Source organism: Carcharodon carcharias, chromosome 19 (assembly GCF_017639515.1).
Source record: "Carcharodon carcharias isolate sCarCar2 chromosome 19, sCarCar2.pri, whole genome shotgun sequence".
NCBI lineage: Eukaryota > Metazoa > Chordata > Chondrichthyes > Lamniformes > Lamnidae > Carcharodon > Carcharodon carcharias.
In genome coordinates, this window is record NC_054485.1 from 42690820 (window position 1) to 42715757 (window position 24938).

The window sequence follows — 24938 nt, forward strand, 5'->3', positions numbered from 1 at the left end:
TCCATATTGGGAATTAGGGTGCCCCCAGCAAGGGCTCCTGAGTCCAGCCGTGTGCTCCTCCCACACTGACTCAGACCCCTACCGTGAAGAATTTTTTCCAGTCATTTTCCAGGCACTTCAGGGTCTCAAGATACTGGTGCTGCATTCTACTTTGAAATCGGATTTGACCCTCCCTCTGTTACAGCTCATGACCCCCCCCAATCATCCTCAAACTCCACAATCTGCATGTAGACCACCCTCCAGTCATTGTGCAGTCTCCGCCAGTAACCCTGGATCCCATAGTTATTGTTGTAAACATTCCTGCCCTCCCTACTGAGCCCATCACTGTTGATGTCCCCATGACAAATGTGGACCTCACCCCTCCCCATTTTGAGGCAGTGTGCACAGTGTTACACAGGGGTGATTTCCACCCTTTCCCCCCAACTCCAACAGAGATCTTTGAGTACCCACCCTCCCCCTTTATTACCTTCTGCCCACTTTACAGGCTGCAGATGCCTTCCCTGGCATTGATCATTCTCTCTCTCTCTCTCTCTCTCTTTCTCTCTCCATGTCTTCCCTGGTATTGCCCATTTCATCTGAAGCCCAATACTGAGCCAGCCGCCCCCATGACCGCAGCATGTGAGACAATGACTATGCCCTGCACACCAAGCTGTGCCTGATCTTCATTGAGCACACATGCCTTGCCCCTCCCTGTAGCAGGTCCCGTGAAACCCCAGAATGGCCTTTAATCTCTCATCCTAACTATGTGGTCCACAGATCCCCTGGACGGCCTTTAATCTCTCAACCTGACCTTTTAGCCTCAGTTCTGGGACTATGACTGTCTGTCAGTACACACCACTGTCCCTTCTGGACTGACCAACACCGTTTCCCTCCCCAACTCACTGAGTCTCTGTGAAACCCATCCATCATTTGCAAGCCTTACCAACCCACCCTACTCGTGAATCGCTGTGTAACTCTTCCCCCTTGTGCCACACTAACCTTGCACTTTTTTACTCTAGAGTCCACATTCATCCCCTCCCATTCCTGCCAACCAATTATAACCCACCCCCTGTTCTGTGTCAGCATTCTAGCTTTCCATGTCAGGGTCCAGCTTTCCCACCCCCAATGTTCCCTAGCCTGCCGTCCCCAAACCCCTCCCCCCACCAACCAAACCACCCTTCCCTGCATCCTTCACTCTCATGTCTCTGAGTGCAGTCCCACCTAAGACCCGAAGCACACTGTGAGTGCTCTCACAACAACCACTATGAGATGCCCTACTGCACACCCGATGCATCCACCATGAGCTACTGTACTGGACACCCAAGGCACCCACCATGAGGAGCCCAACCAGACACCCCCACCAATCTGGCCTAACACTGCAGCTTTGGCATCGCTGATGACCCAGAGCAGTGCTGATACAGTTAGGCTTTGAATGTCGTACTTACCTTGAAGTGATGAACGAAGTGAAGGCAGACAGCTGCAAGCCACATGTCCGGTCGGGATTCAGACGGTCCAGTTTCCCACTGGCGTGGCATGTAATTGGGAGGGGGAACATGATTATGAACATATGAACATATGAATTAAAAGCAGAAGTAGGCCATTTGATTCTTTGAGCCTGCTCCACCATTCAGGAAGATCATGGCTAATCTGATTTTAACATCAACTTCGCATTCCTGCCTACCCCCGATAACCTTTCACCCCCTTGCTTATCAAGAATCTATCTTCCACTGCCTTAATGATATTCAAGGGCTCTGGCTCAATCACCTTTTGAGGAAAATAATTCCAAGGTCTCATAACCCTCTGAGAGAAAAAAAATCTGCATCTCTGTCCTAAATGGGCAACATCTTATTTTGAAAAAGTGACCTCGAGTTCTATATTCTCCCACAAGGGGAAACATCCTTTCCACATCCACCCTGTCAAGTCTCCTGAGGATCTTATATGTTTCAGTCAATTTACCTCTTACTCTTCTAGACTCTAGCAGATACAAGCCTAGCCTGTCTTGCCTTTCCTTATTAGACAATACGCCCATTCTAGACTTTCTTCTAGTAAAACCTTCTCCGAACTGTTTCCAATTCATTTACATATTTCCTTAAACAAGGAGACCAATACTGTACACAGTCCTCCAGATATGATCTCACAAATGCCCTGTATAACTGAAGCATAACGTTCCTACTCTTGAATTCAATTCCCCTTGCAATAAACAATAATGTTCTATTCGCTTTGCTAATTACTTGCTGTACCTGAAAATGAACCTTTTGTGGTTCATGTGGTAGACTCACCCAGATCCCTCTGCAGCTTAAAGCTTTGCAATCTCTTACTGCTTAATATGCTTCTTTTTTATGTGTCCTGCCAAAATGGACAATCTCATATTTTCTCTCATTATGCTCCATTTGCCAGATCTTTGCCCACTCACCTAATCTATCTATATCCTTTTTTAGCTTTCTTATGTGGTCTTCACAACTTACTTTCCTAACTATCTTTTGTGTCATCAGCAAAATTAGCAACCATACCATCAGTCCTTTCATAAGAATCATTTATATAAATTGCAAAGAGTTGAAGCCCCAGCACTGATCCTTGTGACACACCACCCACCACTCATCACATCCTGCCAGCCAGAAAATGGCCTATTTATGCCTTCTTTTTCCTGTTAGCTAGCCAACCTTCAATCCATGCCAGTATGTTATCCCCTACACCGTGAACCTTATGTTCATTAAAACCTTTGATGAGTCACCTTATCAAATGTCTTCTGAAAATCTAAGCACAGTACATCCACCATTCCTCTTTATCCACAGCACATTACTTTTTCAAAGAACTCCAATAAATTGGTTAAACATAATTATGCTTTCACAAAACCATGCTGACTCTGCCTGATTACCTTGAACTTATCTATCTTCCCTGTTATGACATTTTTATTAACAGCTTCAAATATTTTTCCTGTGGCATATTAAGCTAATTGGCCTACAGTTTCCCGCTTTCTGTCTCCCTCCCTTTTTGAATAAAGGAGTTACGTTAGCTATTTTCCAAATCTAGTGATTTTTTGAAAATTAAAACCAATGCACCAACTATCTCACTAGCCACTTCTTTTAAGGCCCTAGGATGAAATCCCTCAGTACCTAGGGACTTAGCAAATTGTTGGAACTGTTGGTTGATAAGTACCACTTGCCTGGCAACTGCAATTTTCTTGAGTTCCTCACTCCCTTCCAATTCCTGATTTACAGCTATTTCTGGGATGTTACTTTTATCCTCTATAGTGAAGACCGATGCAAAATACCAATTCAATTCATCTGCCAGCCATCTCCTTATTTTCCATTACTAACTCCCCAGACTCACTTTCTATAGGACCAATGCTCACTTTGTTAACTATTTTCTTTTTTAAGTACCTATTATTACTCTTACTATCTGTCTTTATATTTCTAGCTATCTCTCAGAATCTAATTTTTCCCTCCTGATTAATCTTTTAGACATTCTTTGCAGTTTGTTATATTCTGTCCAATCTTCTAACCTGCCACCGATCTTTGTACAGTTATATGTTTTTTCTTTAAGTTTGATATATTTTTAACTTTTTTAGTTAACCACAGATGGTGGGTCCTCCGCTTGGAATTTTTGTTCCTTGCTGGAATGTATCTATTCTGTGTATTCTGAAATATCCCCTTAAATTTCTACCACTGCATCTTTATTGACCAATCCCTTAACCTAAATTGCCAGTTCACTTTCGGTAGCTCTGCTTTCATGCCTCCGTAATTGTCCTTATTTAAGTTTAAAATATTAGTCTTAGATCCACTCCACTCTTCAAACTGAATGTAAAATTCCATCATATTATGATCACTGGTACCAGGAGTGTCTTCACTGTGAGATCATTAATTAATCCTGCCTCATTGTACAATACCAGGTCGAATATAGCCTGCTCCCTGGCTGGCTCCAGAACATGCTGATCTAAGAAATGATCCCAAAAAACTTTTTATGGGCAGAATTTTTCATCCCGTGAGTGGAGGCACGCCTGACCCAAATGGAGTAAAATTGTGCGTGATGACATTGGGTGAGCGTCCCGACGGCATTGTGTACTCATACGATATTTCGCTCGGTGGGCGCATGCGGGTGCTGGAGTGGTGTGGTCCAGTTGGCTAAGATTTTTCCTTGCCTGTACGATGTTGCACTCGCTGCTTGGGCAAAACTGGCACTGACATTGCCAGTGTGAGTAGTGAGGAGTTTTTGAGATAGCTTGCAGCTGGTTGCTCATTGGCACTTGTCAGCTTCATCTCTGTTGTTTGGGGCTTCATTCTTAACATTTCCAGTCTTCATTTCAGGATCCACTGCTATCTGCCAGGCCCCCGGAGGATTCAGATGGTGTGGACCCTTCCAGGTATTAGACAGCCTTCCATTACCCTGGTAATGGGGATTGTGGTCTCTGCTATAGTCACCTCCTCTGAGGAGGAAGAGAGTGGCAAAAGGGAGAGGAGGCCATGTGCCCCTATGGACCTTCCAGGGGAGGGACCTGTAGGAGGAGAGGCACAGGCCAGCAGTTAGTCCAAGGTGGAAGGGGCCACAGAAGATGCTACCATCCTGCTGCCAGGGTTTACAGATGGTGATGCAGCTACCTCAATATGTCTGAGGTGCAAGGCCGAAGGAGGCTCTGCCTCTCCAGGGAGACTGTGACCTCCATTTGCCGGATGATTGGGCCTGAGATCAGCTCCAACTGTGTGGGTGGACATCCCATGCCAGTGGCTCTGAAGGTCACAGATGCCCTCAACTTCTATGCCTCTAGCTCTTCCCAGGGCTCAGCTGGGGTCTGTGCAGTCTCCCAAACAGCTGTCCACAGTTGCACCAAGCTGGTAACAGAAGTTCTGTTCAGGTAGATAATGACCTTTATTCTTTAATATACGGATGAGGCCGGTGTCACTGTGCATGGCAGGCACCCTGGTGAGACAACGGAGATCTGCATTATCATGCCTTTGTCTTCCAATGATCAATGGGGACTCCAGGTTCGAGACTCACATCAATGAAGAGACAACACTAGAATGATTGCACAAGCCAAAATTTTCACCTCTGTGCACTGTGCTCTTACCTTCGTCTGGCACCCCCGCCTCTCCATGTAAGGTTTCACGTGTGGCATGCCTGCTCTCAAGCCCAAGGGCATCTTGCTCATACCTTGAAAGGATTAGGAGGCTCATGGGGCCTCCGCTGGTCCATGATCTTTCTATATTGTTGTGGGTCACCTTCTCCTGAAACAACAGAGGAGCATTGATTAGTCCACTCTGTTCATATCACACCACTGCAGCCTGGCCAACCCCAGCTGAGGAGCACCTGACAGGGCACTTTCAAGTTGTAGCCCTCGGACTGCAAGGCACTCAGTCCAAACAGCCAGGGCTCACTTCCTTGGCCAGCTCTGGTTTGATTGACAAATGGCATTCACCCCTGAGGTCCATGGGAGTCAGCCAGACCTTAACACATCGGCACACTGACCCATGCCAACGTGGTACTCACCCTTCCTGAGCGCAGCAGGGTATTGAAGCACTTCTGGCACTGCGCCCAGGAGCACCACACTACCAGTGCTGCCACCTCCACCCATGCCCTCTTGGTGTGTGGTGGCCTCCTCCTCCCATTCCTGTTTATCATTTCCCATATTAATACCTTTCTCTCTTACCTTGTCTCTAATCTATATAATTTCCTCACCACATTTGATGCCTTGCCCTCACTATTTAGTTTAAAACTCTTTCTACTCCATAGCTCCTCATATTGACTATGCAGACCCTCTTTCCTTGTTCTGTCTATATCGTTGGTACCTACATGGACCACGACAATTGGATCCTCCCCCCTCCCACTGCAAGATCCTCTCAAGCCTTGAGTAGATGTCATGAACCCTGGCACTGGGCAGGCAGCACAGCTGTCTGGACTCTTGCTCTTTGCTGCAGAGAACAGTGTCAATCCCCTTCAATATACTTTCCCTACTACCACTACATTCCTGTTTGCTCCTCCCGCTTGAATGGCTTCCTGTACCATATGCAATTACAATTGCAATGTCTGAGGCTCCTCCACTACTGTCTGCTCAGTCCTTTTACCTGCCTCATGCACGGTCATATCGTCTTGCCCCTCACCACTGACCGAAACAGATGACCCTATTCTAAGAGTTGTGACCATCTTCTGGAACAAGATGTCAAGATATTTCTCCCCCTCCCATATGTTTGGATTCCGCTTAATAATCCTGATTCAAAATTCTTCTAGCTCCTTACATTTTCTGTAGAAATGTTTGTCTGGGATCGTCTTGGCATCCAAAAGAACCCATATTCCGCAGCTGCAACATAACACCTGTTCTGTAATTGTTACTTAGGTTATTTGGATAATTAATTTTAATTAATCTTTTAATTAACTTAGAATAATTCCCATTTATGCTACTAAATAGCCAAGTGGTTATGGTACTGGGCTTGTAACCCCAAGATCAAGAGTTCAAATCTCACCATGGCAAATTATGAAAACAATGTAATTTCATCTGAATAGGAACAGATGGAAACATGTTTGTACTCGAAAGAGTTACAATTTACTATGCTTACTAGATGCTAGTGCCACTGATAACTAAACGTTATACATTCCTTAACTACACAGGTACGTGTTTTAGGGGTTTATTTTAATTACTTTATTTTCATTTTAGTTTTAAAGTTTTATTTTATTTTTATTTTTAGATCTACCTTAACTCCTGTGGCCTAAGCTGCCTATTAACAAATTGACCCTAACACTAAGCATTTACTGTTCAATCAACTTACTAGTTTCCTGGGATGTCATAGTTGTTTTTTTTTTCACTGCCAGTTTACAGTAGATGAAATGGTGCATTACTCAGCTCCAGGCTGTCTCCTGCAGGTCTGCTCTGACTTCCAGGAAGGTTGGCCACACTTGGATCCCCAGGCTTTATTTATAGTTGTTCCTCAGCTCCCGACTGTCTCTTGCAAATCTGCTCCGACTCCCAGGGAGGTAGGCTGCTCTCAAATCCCTGGGCTTTATTTATAGGCTGTTATGGCACAGTTGGTGGTAAATGCTGAGCTGTTCAAATCCCAAAGGGAAACTTGAAACAACTGTCACAACTGTTTCGCAGTTGTATAAATTTTCAGATGCATGCCTTGAATTTGGTAGTAATAAGACTACCGAGTCTTATAGGCTTTTTACAAAACTAAATTAAACCTTTATTAAAAGAAGAAATAATTTTAAGTACACACATAAATGTACAGATTACTGGCATGCTAAATTCTAAATCCCCTAGTTAATCTAACTCCCTGTTACACTTTCATTAAGGCAACAGTAAGACACATAAATTTTAAAAGACCCAGTCAAAGAAACACAATACCCTGAACAATCCAATTCAAAGTGAGTTTTCTTAACTTTGGTTCTTTGTAGACAGCAGGTTGAGGTGGTGTAGATGCTGGAGGCTTTTTCACACTTGCTTTAGATCATAGAATGCCTACCCTTACACAATGTCTTTGCTCCTTTATACAAATTTTCCCCTTTGAATGCAAATTCCCATTGGGCAGAATTTTTACCTCAGGGGGTGTCTGCGCGCCTGACCTGCTCGAGCATAAAATGATGCACGTTGATGTCGGGCGAGGGTCCCAACATCAACACGCAGTCACACGATACTTTGCTCCACGGGCGCATGTGGGAATCAGCAGCGTGGCCACTGACAATTAAAAGGCATATTAAAACCATTAAAAAGATAATTAACTTAAATTTTTCTCCTTATGGTTGGGGGGCAGGCGAAAAGGCCAAGCAACCCTTAGACTTTTTAAGAAACCTCACCTACTGGTGGCATGAGGTCTCCAACAGCAAATAAAAATAAAATAAAACATTTTATGTTTCATTTATAACATGACCCTGCTCACATGACAGAGTCACATGAGGGGACATGTTTTATAACGTTATTAAAATCTTTATCTGTTTTTAGAAAACTGTCCATTTCCCTGAGGCAGCTCTGCGCCTCAGGGAGATTTTCAAGCACGCACTCGCGCATACTTGCAGAATCCATGCTCACATTCCTCCACTGCCCGCACAGTGTTGCGTTTCACGCTGGGCAAGCCTTAATTGGCCCGCCAACATGAAATCGCGGTTCAGCCCCGATCGCGGGCGGCCCCCGCCCACCCCCACTGAGCCTGCCCAACAAGGGCAAAATTCTGCCTTATGTCTTTGGACTTTACTTCTCTAAAACTAAAAGTCTCTCATAATATGAACTTTACCAGTAATTTTTGGGAAAAATAAATACACTTCTGGCTAGGTGAAATATTTCATCCCTCCTTTGAAATCAATCTAGTTTGGTTTATTTAAAAATGTGAATGTTCCTTTTACACCTATGTTTACCTGATTAACATCTCAAACCTAGATTATCTTCTGTTACATCAAAGCCTTCAGACCAGCTGCCTTTAATTCGATGAAGTCACACACACACACACACACATATATCGATCCATAGACATAGACCCTGCTATTTCTCTACTTTATAATAAATTCCAATAGCATTTTGAAAATTATTATATCTTTCCAACAAGGCATCTCTCAACTCCCCACTGGCTCCCACAGTTCTGCCCTGACCCCCAGAAAGTTGTTTGGGTTTTGAAAATGCAATCTTACTAAGAATACTACCTAGCTAACCATAGTCACGTGACTCTGCCATGAGGCAAGCTGGTTGTAGGCTGCCATTTCTACCCAGTTCAATAAAGCCTCTCATAGGGAGGGACACTGAAGTAGTACAGCTATACATGAAATAAAGGTAGGCTGCACTCGAATTCCCGGGCTTTATTTATAGTCACTCCTCAGTGCCCAACTGTCTCCCTCAGATCTGCTCCGAGTCCCAGAAAGGCAGCTTCCAGCGACTTGCATTTTTAATGAGTATTCATGACATGCTAATGCTTGCAGATGGAGCTCCCGACGTGGTTCAACGGGAAATCCGACCTGTCATCAGCCCACCATGCAAGTGGTGAGGGGAAAATTCTGACTTGTTTTCCCGCCAGCAGAACCCCAACTTTTGGCCTCTGAATTTCCCGCTCCAGCCCGTCATGAAACCTGCTACTGCTGGGGCTGGAAAATTCTGTGGGAAAAGTCTCATCTGGGAGCACATATCATAAAATTCAGAGTTTTACCTGCAGGAAACAATTTTGCTTTCTCACAGTTTTACCTTTTAAGAAATTTTAAATCAAAAAATTATAATGTTTTAGCAATATAAGGTGAAATATGACTTTGAGTGAGGGAGAAGACTAATTTCAGCCAAAGAGTTCATAACACACTGTCACTAATGAATTATGTTCAGCCTGAGTGGAATTTCTTATCGTATCACACGCTTGGCTACGTTATGATTTAGATAGAACTTTTGCAGTGGATTCCTACTGAGGTTAGTGCCTGATTGCTAATTAAAGAGAAATAAGCTATACAGGAAGCATAATACCATGGACTAGGCACAACTTTCGGCATAAGTGTTTAACCTCAAATATTTGTTTGGGAAACCGTTAAATTCTTTACATTGACTTTAGCTTTGGAGTGAGTTTCTGTTAGTAACAATGGGTCGAATTTTTCATTTTTGAAAATGAGTGCGGGGTCGGGTGGGTTCCGTGACGCATTTCCCGCCAGGTCTCTAGCACTCAGGAGAACAAGCACCTGCTGAGTCCGAGTCTGATGATGCACCTCTACATACAAAGCGAGATGTTAGAACATACACTTCAAATCCACAAAGTTTGGCCTGCCATTCCCTTCTATTTGAAAATCTGGGACACAAAGAATTATCCAATACATTATATTTTAAGTGGCTCAAGCATGCGTAATTATTAATAATGGTTATCATTGTATGTATGTAATTGTTGGTAGTTACCATTGTATATTTAATTTCAATGAAAATCAATAAATGCTGCTGAACCCCATTACCATGTGAAACAACAGCTTAATAAAAAGAAATTACAGTGAGTTGCTGAAGTACATCTTGTAAATTGTACATACTGTACCACACATACAGCTGACAAGATGCATTGGTAATGGATGGATTGCCTCTTTAAAGTGGTGGAAGGGGTGCTGATAAAATAGGCAGCTTTTTCCTTGATCCTCTCAAACCCTGTGGGTGTTTCTGGACCTGCATTCATCCAGACAAGTGGGGAATATTGTATCAGATGCCTGACTTGTGCCTTGTAGGCGGTGGACAGGCTGTAAGGAGTCAGGAGATGAGTTACTCACCATAGAATTCCCAGCCTCTGGCCTGCTCTAATTGATATGATATTTATATGGGTGGATCAGCTAAGCCTTTGATCAATTCTGGTCACTCACTCACTTTTCCAGAACCCTTTCTTATAATTCAGGGTCATGGGAAGTCAGAGCCTATCCCGACAGGCAATGGGCGCTAGGCAGGGTATACCCAAGATGGGAAACCGGTCCATCACAGGGCATGCACTCACATGCACACAGATACACACACACACAAACACACGCATTCACACGCACATGCACACCGTACCATAGCCAATCCAATTAACCAGCACATCTTTGGACGGTGGGAGGAAACCAGAGCACTCAGTGAAAACCCACGCAGACATGAGAAGAATGTACAAGCTCCACACAGACAGACACCTGAGGCCAGGATCAAACCCACGTTCCTTGTGCTGTGAGGCAGCAGCACCAACCACTGTGTCACTGTGCCACTGTGCTACTCATAGTGATTCTTAGGATATTGATGGCGGAGGACTCAGTGTTGGTAATCTGAGTTTAACGTCAAGGAGAGGGGTTTTGATTCCCTCTTGTTGATGATTATCATTGACTGGTACTCATGCAGCATGAATGTTACTTGCCACTTATCAACCCTGAATGTTGTTCATATCTTGCTGCATGCAGACATGAGCTGCTACATTAGCAGAAGAGTTGTGAATGGAACTGAACACTGTGCAATCATCAACAAAAAAACTCTACTTCTGACCTTAGGATGGAGGGGATAGCATTGATGAAGAGCTGAAGATGGTTGGACCTAGGGCACTTCCTTGAGGAATTCCTGCAGCAATGTCCTGGGCTGAGATGACTGACCTCTAATCATCATCTTTAGTGCTAGTATGACACTAACTGGTGGAGATTTTCCCCTGATTCTCATCGACTTCATTTTGTTTGTACTCCTTGATGCCACATAGTTAAATGCTGTCTTGATATCAAGGGCAATTGCTTTCACTTCCGCTCTGGAATTCAGTCTTCACCAACTGCTCACGCACTTCCTAACCCTGCATTCCTGTAGGAGAGCAAAAAAATGGGGATAACTATTTCCAACTATTAAAATCTTTGGTAGCTTCTTCACAGAGTCCTGCAGGTAATAAGGCAGATTCTAAGAAATTAGCTCATAATCCATCATAATCACATCTAATGAGCTATCTATTCTTGATAATTGGATTTGCCCTCAGCAACTTGGAAAATTTCCTTTTATGGTACATTTACAAAGACAAAAAGAAAGACTTGTATTTACATAGTGCATTTCATGAGCACCGACAATCTCTTCACAGCCAATGAAGCACTTCTGAAGTGGCAGAATTGTTGTGATGTCAGAAGCGCAGCAATCAACTTGTGCATAGCAATCTGCTACAAAGGGAATTATGATGTGACCAGATAATCTGTTTGTGTGATGTTGACTAAGGACATTTACATGCATCTGAGGGGGTAGATGGGGCCTCGGTATAATGTCTCATCTGAAAGATAATGCTTCCGACCATGCAACACTCCCTCAGTATGGCACTAGAGCATCAGCTTTGATTATTTTGCTCAAGTCCAGGAGTGGGACTTGAACCGGGAACCTTGTGACTCTCATCTGAGTGTGTTATCAACCGAGCCATAAATTTTAGTGTTCAATTGTAGTGGTTTTGCTTTGCATGATACTGCATGTAGTCTGATTATGGTAACCAGGTATGACCCAACACATGGGCCAGAATTTTCCCCCCATTGGGAGAGAAGTTGATGGGCGGGTGTGCTGCCGATCGGCAGCGCAGCGTCATTTTATGTGGGCAGGCCAACAAAGGCCCACCCAGCGTGACGCCTACAGGGAAGCGCTATGCGCTCCCTGTGCGGGCGGGGAGAATGCCTAAAATCAAGAGTGCGCTCTTTCGTGCATGCACACGAACGAGCACACTCATCTCCCTAAGGCTAAGTGCTGCCTCAGGGAAATGGCTTCTACTTTCAAAAATATTAAAAATAGAAAAAAAAATTCCCTTACATGTCCCCTCATGTGACAATGTCACATGAGTTGGGACATGTTCATAGTTTCCAAAAAAACTTTATTAAAATTTTTAAAACCCTACATGGAACCTCATCCCGCCTGTGGATGAGGTTTCAAGTTTTTTTCTACTTCCCACTGGGGCTCCTGGCCTGCTCGCCAACCTTAAAGTTGGACAGGCAGGTCCACTTAATACTTTAATTGATCTGTCAATGGCCTCAATTGATCATTGACAGGTCGGCAGGTGTGCAGCTGATTTTGCTGAGCCCCTGCCTTCCTGAAAGTTTAAATGGGGCGCAGTGAAGTCAGGAGGTCTGCCTGCCGTCATCGCCTGTCATTTTATGCATCGGCGAGCGGGCCCCTCCCCCGCTCGCTGACAGTAAAATCCTGCCCATGATTTACACATGGGGTGGAATTTTATAGCCCCTCCCGTCAGTGGGATTTCCTGGTCCTGCTGAAGTCAATGGACATTTGAATGGCTGACGGCATTTTCCGGCCCTGCGCCCGCTGTGATGGGGCTGTAAAAGTCTGCCCAGGATTTTACACATGTGCAAACTTCCCAGATCTAAAGAATATAGAAAATCACGCTGAGATTGATTTTAGACCCTGCGTACCAATAGTATGACAATGCCCCAAGTGTCACAAAGTTCAAACCTTACAAACGAGAAGAGTAAATATTTGTGCTAAATTTAACCCGTGCAATTTCAAAACTATTTTCCCACACCATTCCCACAACAATCAAGGCAACTCAGAACTTTATCTAAATTCAATCCCATGACAGATCATACCTAAGCCCGGTAGTCCTGTTACACCCAGTCGTGCATGTTGGTGGTGGACAATTAAACAACTCACTGGAGGAGGAGAGTCCACAAATAAAGCCATCCTCAATGACGGGGGAGACCAGCACATCAGTGCAAAAGCAAAGGCTGAAGCATTTGCAACAATCTTCAGCCAGAAGTGCTGAGTGGATGATTCATCTATGTCTCCTCTGGTGTTCCCATGCCAGGCTTCAGTCAATTTGATTCACTCCATGTGATCTCAAGAAATGTCTGAAATCACTGGATATTGCAAGGCATTGGGCCCTGACAATATTCCGGCAATAGCACTGAAGATTTGTGCTCCAGAACTTGCTGCTTCCCTAACCAAGCTGTTCCAGTACAGCTACAACACTGGTATCTACATAGAAATGTGGAAAATTGCCCAGTTATGCCCTATACACAAGAAGCAGGACAAATCCAACATGGCCAATTATTGCCCCATCAGTCTACTCTCCATCACCAGTGAAGTAATGGAAGTGGTCATCAACAGTGCTATTAAACGGCAATTGCTTAGCAATAACCTGCTCACTAACGCTCAGCAGTGGGCTGTGCTAGGGCCACTCAGCTCCTGACCTCATTACAGCCTTGGTTCAAACATGGACAAAAGAGCTGAACTCCAGAGGTGAGGTGAGAGTGACTGCCCTTGACATTAAGGCAGCATTTGACCGAGTGTGTCAATCAAGAAGCCCTAGCACAATTGGAGTCAGTGGGAATCAAGGGGAAAACTTTCCGCCAGTTGGAATCATACTTCGCACAAAGGAAGATGGTTGTGGTGTTAGAGGTCAATCATCTCAGTTCCAGGACATTTCTGCAGGTGTTCCTCAGGGTAGTGTCATAGGCCCAAGCATCTTCAGCTGCTTCATCAATGACCTTCCTTCCATCATAAGGTCAGAAGTGGGAATGTTCACTGATGATTGCATTCACGACTCCTCAGATACTGAAGCAGTCCATCAAGAAACACTATCCAGGTTTGGGCTGACAAATGGCAAGTAACATTCATGCCACACAAGTGCCAGGTAATGACCATCTCCAACAAGAGAGAATCTAGCCATTGCCCCTTGATATTTAATGGTATTACCATCAATGAATCCCCCACTATCAATATCCTGGGGGTTACCATTGACCAGAAACTGAATTGGACCAGCCATATAAATACTGTGGCTGCAAGTGCAGGTCAGAGGCTAGGAATCCCGCAGCGAGTAACTCACCACCAGACTCCCCTAAACCTGTCCACCGTCTACAAAGCACAGGTCAGGAGTGTGATGGATTATTTTCCACTTTCCTGGATGATTGCAGCTCCTACATCGCTCAAGAAGCTTGACACCATCCAGGACAAAGCAGCCCACTTGATTGGCATCCCATCCACAAACATTCACTCCTTCTGCCACTGATGCACAGTAACAGCAGTGTGTACCACCTACAAGATACACTGCAGGAACTTACCAAAGTTCGTCAGACAGCACCTTCCAAGCCCACGACTACTACCATCCAGAAGGACAAGGGCAGCAGACACATGGGAACACCACCATCTGGAAGTTCCTCTCCAACCCTCCACCATTCTGACTTGGAAATATATCGCCATTCATTCATTATTTCTGGGTCAAAATCCTGGAACTCCCTCCCTAACAGCACTGTGTGTGTACCTACACCACATGGCCTGCAGTCGTTCAAGAAGGTGGCTCACCACCACCTTCTCGAGGGCAATTGGGGATGGGCAATGAATACTGGCCTAGCCAGTGATGCCCACATTCCACGAACAAATTTGAAAAGGAAGCAAGATGTAAAGCTATCTCTGCAGCCCAATACCTTACGTGATTTTAGTCGTCAATGAAGTACTTAAATGATGCAATTTTATCTATACTTCAGTGCATGTAATATAGGAATGATGTATCGATTTGCAATTTTAATCTAATTTTAATTCAGCATTTCTGTCTCTTCAGCTATCATGCCCTGTGAGGGCGTTGACTACCATGAACCTCTGTGTTAATCTTTCTCTGAAGGCATGTATCATCTTTGGTGGTGCATTCATCCAGTTTGCGAGGCTCTTTAGAAAGATCATTCTTTGTCTACCTCCATCTCTTTTACCATTGATTTTTCCCATCGGCATCAGACATTCTAATTTTTTATTACATGCCCAAAAAATTCCAGCTGTCTCTTTCTGATTTTGGTCAGCCGAGTTCTTTTGGTCTCAGATTTTATGAGAAACTTTATTGGTAGCGCAACTGCCCAAGATATCTTCATTATTTGCCTCAAAAACCACAACTCTGCAGCTTCAATTCATCTCTGCATTGCTTCACTGATTGTCCAACACTTGCTATTGTATATCAAAATTGGTGTGATGTAGATTCCAGGATTCTCAGCTTTGTTTTCATGGCTAATTTTGAATTGACCATAATCTTTTTCATTTCTTTGAAATGCATCTTTGACCATCCCAATCCTCAGACATATTTCTGGTCGCCTGTTCTGATCGATGTTACCTGTGTGATCTTTACATTCTTCATTGTGATCTTACATTCTGGTATGACTTTCTTTTTGGATGCTACTAAACATTTTGTTTTCTTACAATTTATGCTCAGTCCTTTCTTCTCACTTTCATTCACTGCTCTATCTTTTGCAATTTCTCTTCAGAGTCGACATTATTCAGCATTACCTTTCCATTAATATTCTATCCACCACTTTCCTGTTACCTACTTAATTTTTTTGTCTATTTTTGATACTACATAACTGTTACAAGTTTGCATGTTTTTAAGCTGATTACTTAGCCCATCTACCAATATGAATTTTTCTATGTAAGTAACACTGCAATTCAGCTTTAAGTCTGTGAATGTGTTCCTTGAATAAAATAATTTTAATTTAAGAATAATTTTAAGAACTCTGCTAACTAATGTCAGAAAGGGACAGTTGGAATTTCTTGGGCGTATAAAAAGAAGTTTACAAGTTCCCCTCAGAGCCACACATTATCCTGACTTGGAACAATATCGGTGTTCCTTCACTGTCGCTGGTTCACAATCCTGGAACTCCCTTCCTAATAGCACTGTGTGAATACCTAGACCACATACAGATGACAGGGGTTTTTTGAACCCTGTGTTGCTTGTAGAAGGTTCACTGAATTAAGTGTCTCTCAGGCATCTAAATGGCCAGCATTAGTCCTTCCCTATGATCAAGGACCCCAGCGGTGGAAATACCACCCCACAACCCCCCTCCCCCGAGAGCTTCCGGCCAATCAGCAACTGTGCATTGCAGGAAGTGGCAGCGGGAAGGCCCAGGATCAGCAAGGGACCCAGACCACAGGTGAATGATGGGACGGGAGTCATAGGGTAGGTGTTGTAGAGGGGGAGAGAGGTCGACAGCAAGAGCAGGGAGATGGCTCCCCTGCCCCCCCGCCCCCCCCCACCCCTTCCTGATGCTGGGTCCCTTGATCAGGCACTGAATACCTTTGACCGAGGGACCCACCCACGGGAGTTCACAAGCAAACATGACAAGGTTTGATTTTTGTGTCCTCCCCGTGGCAACTGCTTCACCTGAGGCTCTGAAGTGGACATTAATTGCCCACCTAAAGATCTCAATTGGCAGCAGGATGGAAAGGCTGTCCACGAGCCATCCTGCCCCAACTTAAAACAGAACAGAGGCAGCAAGGCCGGTGGGTTCCCATCCTGCACCCTCCCGTCTGATTAAATCCTTCCTGCCTCCAAACATGCCTCAGAGGAGGGGATCAAATTCCGCCCACTAAATCTGTTCCTTTCTCCACAGATGCTGCCAGACCTCATGAGTATTTCCAGCGTTATCTGTTTTTATTATATGATTTATATAGTGCTCCAAGGTCAGCACTACTGTGAAGAGGTTTTAGTTTCACATGAGAATTTAAGGGTTGAGAGTGAGTGCATTGTAAAGGGGTCGTGCCGGTGTACCCACTACATGCTTCAGCAGTTGCTCCAAAGGGTGATGACTCAGAAAAAACAAATACCTCCTGACAGGTCACTTTTTCCCTACAGACTTTATTGGCATGACTTATCACTCTACAAATAATCTTTCCAACTGGGCTGAGTAGAATTCCTTCATGATTTCAAAAATGTAACTAAAATCCTCTCTAAACATATACTTCTCCAATGTATATAAGCTTATCGTCGGAAACCGTTTCCCATAACTAAGAGGTCTAGGTTCAATATCACCCCACTTGTCCATGGTTTCCAAAGCCATGATATCTTTTACCATATGCATAGATGAAAACAGACAACATATTTTAAGTACCTCAAGTACCTCTTCATTTTGTAATCTATGGTGTTGGCAATTCAAGTTGAAAACTTTCTGCTTTCCCCATCACAAGGTTATCCTGTTTGTGCACCTTTAATGAGCAAGCATTCTCTTGCTTGTTCTGTTACCTTTAGTGATAATTACATTTGCAAGGTATAAACATGGCTCAAGGTCCCTAAGCTGGAGTGCACTTACCCACATTAAACAACATGTACAACATACGCATGATCATTCACTTCTTTAAATCATTTTTTAACTTAATGATCCAATCTGAATTGCTAACCTCAACACAGATTCTCATATCATTAATGTGTCTCAACATTCTTCCATTTGGTCCCTCTTCCTAATCATGAATAAAAATAATGAATAACAGCCAGAGTACAGTGCATATGGAATTTCTCTCATGACCAGGCTCCAAACTAAGCACTCCCTACCATACAACTTGAAAAAAGCTACCTATTCAGAATAATAGCTTCCTATAATCCCATATGATCTTTTTTGGTAATGATGGTCTGTGCAGTATTTCATCTATTTTTTAAAATCAAGTTGGGTGTAATTATTTTCATCCACCATTCAAGTTGCTTCCACAGAAATACTCGAACAAATTAGTAACAAAACCTACTTTCCAAAAGCTACTTTGGAAATCCCGAATAATTGCCAAGCTCTCCTAATGAGCATAAATCACACCCCATATAAATACTTTTAACAATTCCTTGCAACCGATGCCAAACTCATGTACCTATAATTACAGGGGTCCAATTTCTTCTAGTTTTTAAATAATGGATCACAAGTGACTTTCCAATCAATGGGAACCAACCAAGACCTCAATTAGCTTTTGAATATATGAGGCAGTAGCTAACAAATGACCTCTTCCCATTCGCCTGACTTAGTGTGCTGCAGTATTGCAGCAATTTTCAGCACATAAATCTTTCCTAAAACCTTTTTTTTTGCATTTTCTTATATTGAAGCAAATAAAGCATGCACTTACTCTGCACAACTGAGATTGTGGTGTCATTTTTATTGGAAATGAAAACTGACGTGAAGCATCTCCTTAACGCTTCAGCCTATCTTTATACTTAATCAGCCTCAATAAATGCCTCTAAAGACCATTGAAATCATTAATTGTTTATAGACCATTATAATTGAAACAAGCCTTGCCATTATGACTAAATATGTTTGTCTTTTTTTTATTCATTGATGAGATGTGGACATCACTGGCTAGGCTAGCATTAATTGTGAAGGTTGTGTTGAGCTACCTTCTTGAACCACTGCAGTCTATGTGGTGTAGGTATATCCACAGTGCTGTTAGGGAGGGAGTTCCAGGATTTTGAGCCAGAGACAGTGAAGGAATTGTAATGTACTTCCAAGTCAGGATGGTGTATGGCTTGGCGAGGAACTTCCAGGCGGTGGTGTTCCCATGTGTCGGGTGCCCTTGTCCTTCTAGATGGTAATGGTCGTGGGTTTGGGAGGTGCAGTCTAAGGTGAGTTCCTGTAAATGGTACACACTGCTGCCACTGTGCGTCGGTGGTGGAGGGAGTGAATGTTTGTGGGTGGGGTGTCAATCAAGCGGGCTGCTTTGTCCAGGATGGTGTCAAGCCTCTTGCACATTTTTGGAGCTGCACTCATCCAGGCAAGTGATGTATTCCATCACACTCCTGACTTGTGCCTTGTAGATGGTGGACAGGCTTTGGGGAGCCAGTTGTCAGCTGCAGGATTCCTAGCCTCTGAACTGCTCTTGTAGTTCTAGGATTTATATGGCTTGCCCAGTTCAGTTTCTGGTCAAAGGTAACACCCAGGATGTTGATAGTGGGGGATTCAGTGATAGTAATATCTTTGAATGTCAAGGGGCGATGGCTAGATTCTCTCTTGTTGGAGATGGATATTGCCCGGCGTTTGTGTGGCGTGACTGTTAATTGCCACTTGTCAGCTAAAGCCTGGAAATTTTCCAGGTTTTGCTGCATTTGGACATGGACTGCTTCAGTATCTGAGGAGTCATGAATGGTGCTGAACATTGTGCAATCATCAGCGAACAAACCCACTTCTGATCTTATGATGGAAAGGGGGGCATCATTGATGAAGCAGCTGAAGATGGTTGGGCCAAGGACACTACCCTGAGGAACTCCTACAATGATGTCCTAGAACTGAAGTGATTGACCTCCAACAACCACAACCATCTTCTTTTGTGCTAGGTATGACTCCAAACAGTGGAGAATTTTCCTCCTGATTCCCATTGACTCCAGCTTTCCTAGTATTGGCTTTAGATGTTTTTAGCTGAAGCTTTTCTATGTAGTGCAACTTTCTAAAAGAAACATTTAGACTCTCTATAAGTATGCCTGTCTCAGCATTTGGACATGATTTTACCTTGAACTATTTAAGCATTTGATCTTATGCAATGATTCAAAAAGATTCTATTGATTTTCCATACTGTAATCATTCTTATTTAAGAGTATCATATCCAAATCCCCAAATCATCATTTATAACTGATGATCTATTCATGCTGATATTGTCTATTATCACACAATAATTAGCAGCATTGTCACTTCAACCACTAACATCCAATACAACAATAAATATTCCCTAGGTGTTTCCTCATTTGGCGATTCGATATCATCTCCAGATTTCCAATAAGTTGTGTATCTATTCAGTTGTACCCTCTACAACATGTCGAAGAAGGAAGCAATCATTAATAGTCCCAATAAATAATTTAGCCTTGCCTCTCTCTGCACCTGTGCCCCTTTTTGGAATACCTAATAACTCCTCAATAACACACCACTGTTCTGCTGCTCTTCTAATTTGTTCACCGTCTTCCCCAGTCTTGTAAATTGCAGTAAGTGCAATGTGGAAAGGTATACCTACTTTCCATGTTATCTATTGATTGAAACAGCCTGTTTTCAGTATTGGGATTTGTTGTAGAAATAGAAAATTTTACATGTATAAAGGATTAAAGGCAATAAAAACTTTGTTTTTCCAAACTTTATAGAGAAATTTACTGGACATCTGTTTCTACAACAGGCTGTCATATTGTTCTGGCTCAATGGTGGGGCTGCAGCAGTTCAAGCAGGCAGCTCACCACCACCACCTTCTCAAGGACAATTAGGGCTGGGCAATAAATGCTGGCCTAGTTTGTGATACCCACATCCTGTAAATTAATTAAAAAAATGCTGGCTGCTGACACTATGCACATACAGTAAAGCCTCACCGCTCGTGAGGGTTACGTTCCCACAAAACCTCACAAGCAGCAAAACCACGAAAAATGAACAATGGGTGTCAATTAGATAGGTTCCAGCCATCCAAAATTTTACATGTATAAAGGATTAAAGGCAATAAAAACTTTGTTTTTCCAAACTTTAAAGAGAAATTTACTGGAGAGATGGTTTACTAAAACAAGAGAACTGAAAACTTGTCACACTTACAGCACTTTGCTTAAAAGTGGAGATGGACTGCAATCAAAGTCATGGGGATTTCCTGTTGCCGGGGACAGGGGGAGTACTTGTTCCCGGGGCCAGGGGGAGCACTTGTTGGCAGGGTCATGAGAATTTTTTTTCCTGGGGCTATGGGGATTTCTTGTTGCCGGGGTCATGGGGATTTCTTGTTGCTGGGGCCAGGGGGATTTCTTGTTGCCAGCGCTATGGGGTTTTCTTGTTGCTGGGGCCAGGGGGAGTACTTGTTGCCGGGGCCAGGGGGAGTACTTGTTGCCGGGGTCATGGGAATTTCTTGTTGCCGGGGTCATGGGGATTTCTTGTTGCCGGGGTCATGGGGATTTCTTGTTGCCGGGGTCATGGGGATTTCTTGTTGCCGGGGTCAAAGGGGTTTCTTGTTGCCGGGGCCAGGGGGATTTCTTGTTGCCCGGGCCAGGGGGATTTCTTGTTGCCGGGATCATGGGAATTTCTTGTTGCCGGGGCCAGGGGGATCTCATGGTGCTGGGTCCGGGGGGGAATACCTGTTGCTGGTGCCATGGGGAGCTTTTATTCACGGGACCACAGGGTGTTGTGGGGAGTGGGGGGGGGGGTAGCGGTGCAGTGGGTGGAGGGGAAAGAGGCTGGCAGGAAATATGTCATGGACACTTTTTAAAAAAAACTTTATTGAGGTGCTTTTTTCGGCATTTTTAAAAGATGGCTTCTGTTTTTTATTTTTAAAATCATGGATAAGTGAGCATTTGGGCCTGCAATGTGTGAACTGGTGTACAAACACCATCTAATTGAAATAGTTGCATTAGGCCTGGTCTACTAAAAGTGCAAGCCAAAATTTCAGCTTTCCAGCATTCACAGTATTTTGCCTTGGTAGATGATCCCTTGACAAAGCATAGAGAAATTCATTCTAGGTATTTCTGCAGATTCCTTGGAAGAAGAGGGAAGGAAAGGTTCAGAGGGGAAGTGGAATGTGGAATGCTCAGGTATGCCTAGGTCACACACACAGCATGAACAAATATAGGATGAAACTTCCTCCAATAGTGTGGCTTGATCAGACTAATGAGACTTTTACTCCATCTTGATTTGAATCTTTTTCATCGATGTGGAGGAGGAGTTTTCCATTTAACTGCATCAACCCTCAAAGAAACATCTGTAGGTTATATGGAGCCAGTATTGTTCTTGACCCTCCTCAATAAAGTGCTTATATATTACCTATGTACTTTAATACAAAAGGTAGAGTGCAGTGGATCTTTCATTTTTATTCTGTAAATTAAGAAAACCTGCATTTTGCAATGTTTTGTAATTATTTGTATACTGAATGTTCATAATGTGCAATACATTTATTATTTCATACTTGATTTTTATCTATTTTGTCTATAATTGTGTTATGAATTACGAGTACTTATTTTATTTGTATATCATCACAATTCGGCATCACCCAGCATGATGATTTTTCAATAGAACAATTATCAATCTATCTATATAAAGTATTAAAAAGCAAATTTGTATTGTATAGAGAAACCTCCTTGAAACATCAGTAAGTGTCAGAATATTTGCACTAACTGATTGATCTTAGTTATACTTTTAAGACACTAGTGAAGCCTGTGTTGAACTGGGAGTAAACAACCATAGGACGGTTGGAGGAGATTTGAAGGGACAATCTTACTAGAAATATGTGGAAGACCCAAGGAATCTAAACCCTTGTATGAATTCTTTGAAATATTACTTAGACCAAGTGGTTAATCTGCCAAGATCTGGTAAGTATCTGACTTGAACTTTTTCAGGGTGTAAGTTAAATGGGTGTAGAAGGAAATGAGAGTTAATAAGTTTGGTTTAGAGTATAAGTAACAATGTTCATTGTACTTTTAATAGCTTTGACGTAATTGACTATTTTCGAGCGTATTTAGTAGTATTCATGTTCTTTGATTTTTGTGCAGTAAAATTCTTTTGTTTTAAGCGTGAGCTTTGTGGCTTAATACTTACAGTGAATACCTGGGTTTTCGGATTTCAAAGAAAAAGTAATAAAACGTTACTGGTCTCTACCAAGGTCATAACAACACTAAATTGATTGATTGGAATACCTGAATCATAACGCGCACTACTCCAGTGAAGATACATTTGGGCACCAGATTCACAATGCCAGTTTTATGCCCAGGTAGAAAGTTAAAAATCTACCCCAATTTTTCTTGCAAAGAATAATGGAACATAATATTGTTTTGTGATACATAGAACTGTGGAATGAATCTTTACTTGGGGATTCTTTACAAATAGCTTTTAATGGAAAATGTATTTTGCCAGATGGGGTCTCAAAGTTGGTCTCAATTCTGGGCCAGGAACCCTGAAGAGGCTGTGGCAATGCAAGAGAAAATCTTCCCAGAGGTGGCCAATTAAGAAGCCACCTCCAGTAGCCACATCCAATTAGGAATGATGGCCAGGTTCAGCATCAGAAAATCCATTCATCATGGCCAGTGGAAATGGCTGCTTTCGCAGTGTGGGCACTGCTGAGGGACCAACATCAGGAGTGGCACAGGCATCATGAAAGCACCTTCAGTAGGAGGTGAGTGGCTGCCATTGCAGAAAGTACTGCACTAATTGAGATATACAGTGGCTGCAAAAGCATGCCTTTTGCTTGGAGGGAGATAGGAGCAATGTGCTTTAATGCCAGCCACTTAATAAAAGGCCTTGCATGTTTCCCAGCTTGGACCTTCCTCTTTGTTATGACCACAGCTGATGGTCATGCTGAACAGGGTAGATCTCAGGTTGAAATCCTCTGATCATAAGTTTTTTTTGTATTGTAGAAATGAAGAGGGAAAGCTATTGAAATCAACATCACAGAGCTCGCATGATAACTTTTTTTAAAGTTGAATTCAAATGTTTATTAAAAGAGAAAAACAAACTTAAATTCACAATATAAAAGATGCGCAGTTAGAAAAAATTTACAAAACACCCCCCAAAATGCTTTATCAAAGGTGCACAATAAAACTACCTTTCTGGCAACAGCCTTTATAGATCCTTAACCACAAAATCTGGGAAATATTATGCAAACTGAGAAATTGCTTTCATTTTAAACAGAAGTACGATCCATGACTTCCCAGAACAACTCCATACCGATGTAATTTTTCCTAAAGGAGATTTGAAAAAAACCGTTTCTCAGAACAAATATTCTCCTGGCCTGAAACTTGCTTTTCTTCAATTAAAAGACTTTCACAGCTTTTCCAGCACACTCCATAAACAGGAATTGGTCTTCAGTGGGACTTCCCCCACAGCAACTCACTACAGCTGAAACCCTTTAAATACCCTTTTCAGCCCTTTCATTTTAAGTCTCCGTTGTCTTCAGATATAGCCTACGGCCATACTAGTCTGAAAAAAAAAACGCCCGATCTCTTCTGATCTCAGAAGCTAAGCAGACTCAGGCCTGGTTAGTACTTGGATGGGAGACTGCCTGGGAATACCCGGTGCAGTAGGCTTTGTGCTCGCTTCGGCAGCACATATACTAAAATTGGAACGATACAGAGAAGATTAGCATGGCCCCTGCGCAAGGATGACACGCAAATTCGTGAAGCGTTCCATATTTTTTGCTTGGCCTAAATAGCCAAGTGGTTATGGTAGTGGGTTTGTAACCCCAAGATCAAGAGTTCAACTCTCACAATGGCAAACTATGAAACAATGTAACTTCATCTGAAACAGATGGAAACGGGTTTGTACTCGAAAGAGTTACATGTTATTCTAAGCTTGGCCTAAATAGCCAAGTGGTTATGGTACTGGGTTTGTAACCCCAAGATCAAGAGTTCAAATCTCACAATGGCAAAACTATGAAACAATGTAACTTCATCTGAAACAGATGGAAACGGGTTTGTACTCGAAAGAGTACAGATATGTTTTTGAAAACTCAGTTTCCTAAATATTAAAACCTTTCATGTTCCTATTTCCTCTTTATTTTGGGGTCAATAAAATTTAAAATGCCTGTTTACTCACAAATCTCCTATAAAATGCAAATGTTCTTTTAAACCTCTGAGACTCTTTTGAAATGCAACAGCTACAAATCAATTTCAATACTTAACCCCAATGCAAATTTCAGATCTACTCTGTTTACTTGTATGTTAAAACTTGTATGTTAAGGCCTCATTACAAATGCAAGAAGATATTGCGTTTAGGCCGGAATTTTCCGCTCCCATTGGCAGCGAGCATGTTTGACAGCGTGAGCGGACAATATGACAGAAGGCCAAAATTGATTTTAGGCTGTCGTGAAACCAATTTGTGATCTGCCTGTCAATGGCGGTCCG

The 24938-nt window shown here is 42.9% G+C and overlaps 1 non-coding gene and 1 pseudogene across 1 annotated transcript; both read left to right on the forward strand.

The window, feature by feature from the left end:
* The first annotated feature begins 23997 nt into the window (after nt 1-23997).
* LOC121292075 lies at nt 23998-24122 on the forward strand (annotated as a pseudogene).
* A 2-nt stretch (nt 24123-24124) lies between these two features.
* On the forward strand, nt 24125-24231 carry LOC121292092. The gene has a single exon (XR_005946193.1). It is a non-coding gene; the product is annotated as a U6 spliceosomal RNA (small nuclear RNA).
* Nucleotides 24232-24938: the final 707 nt, after the last annotated feature.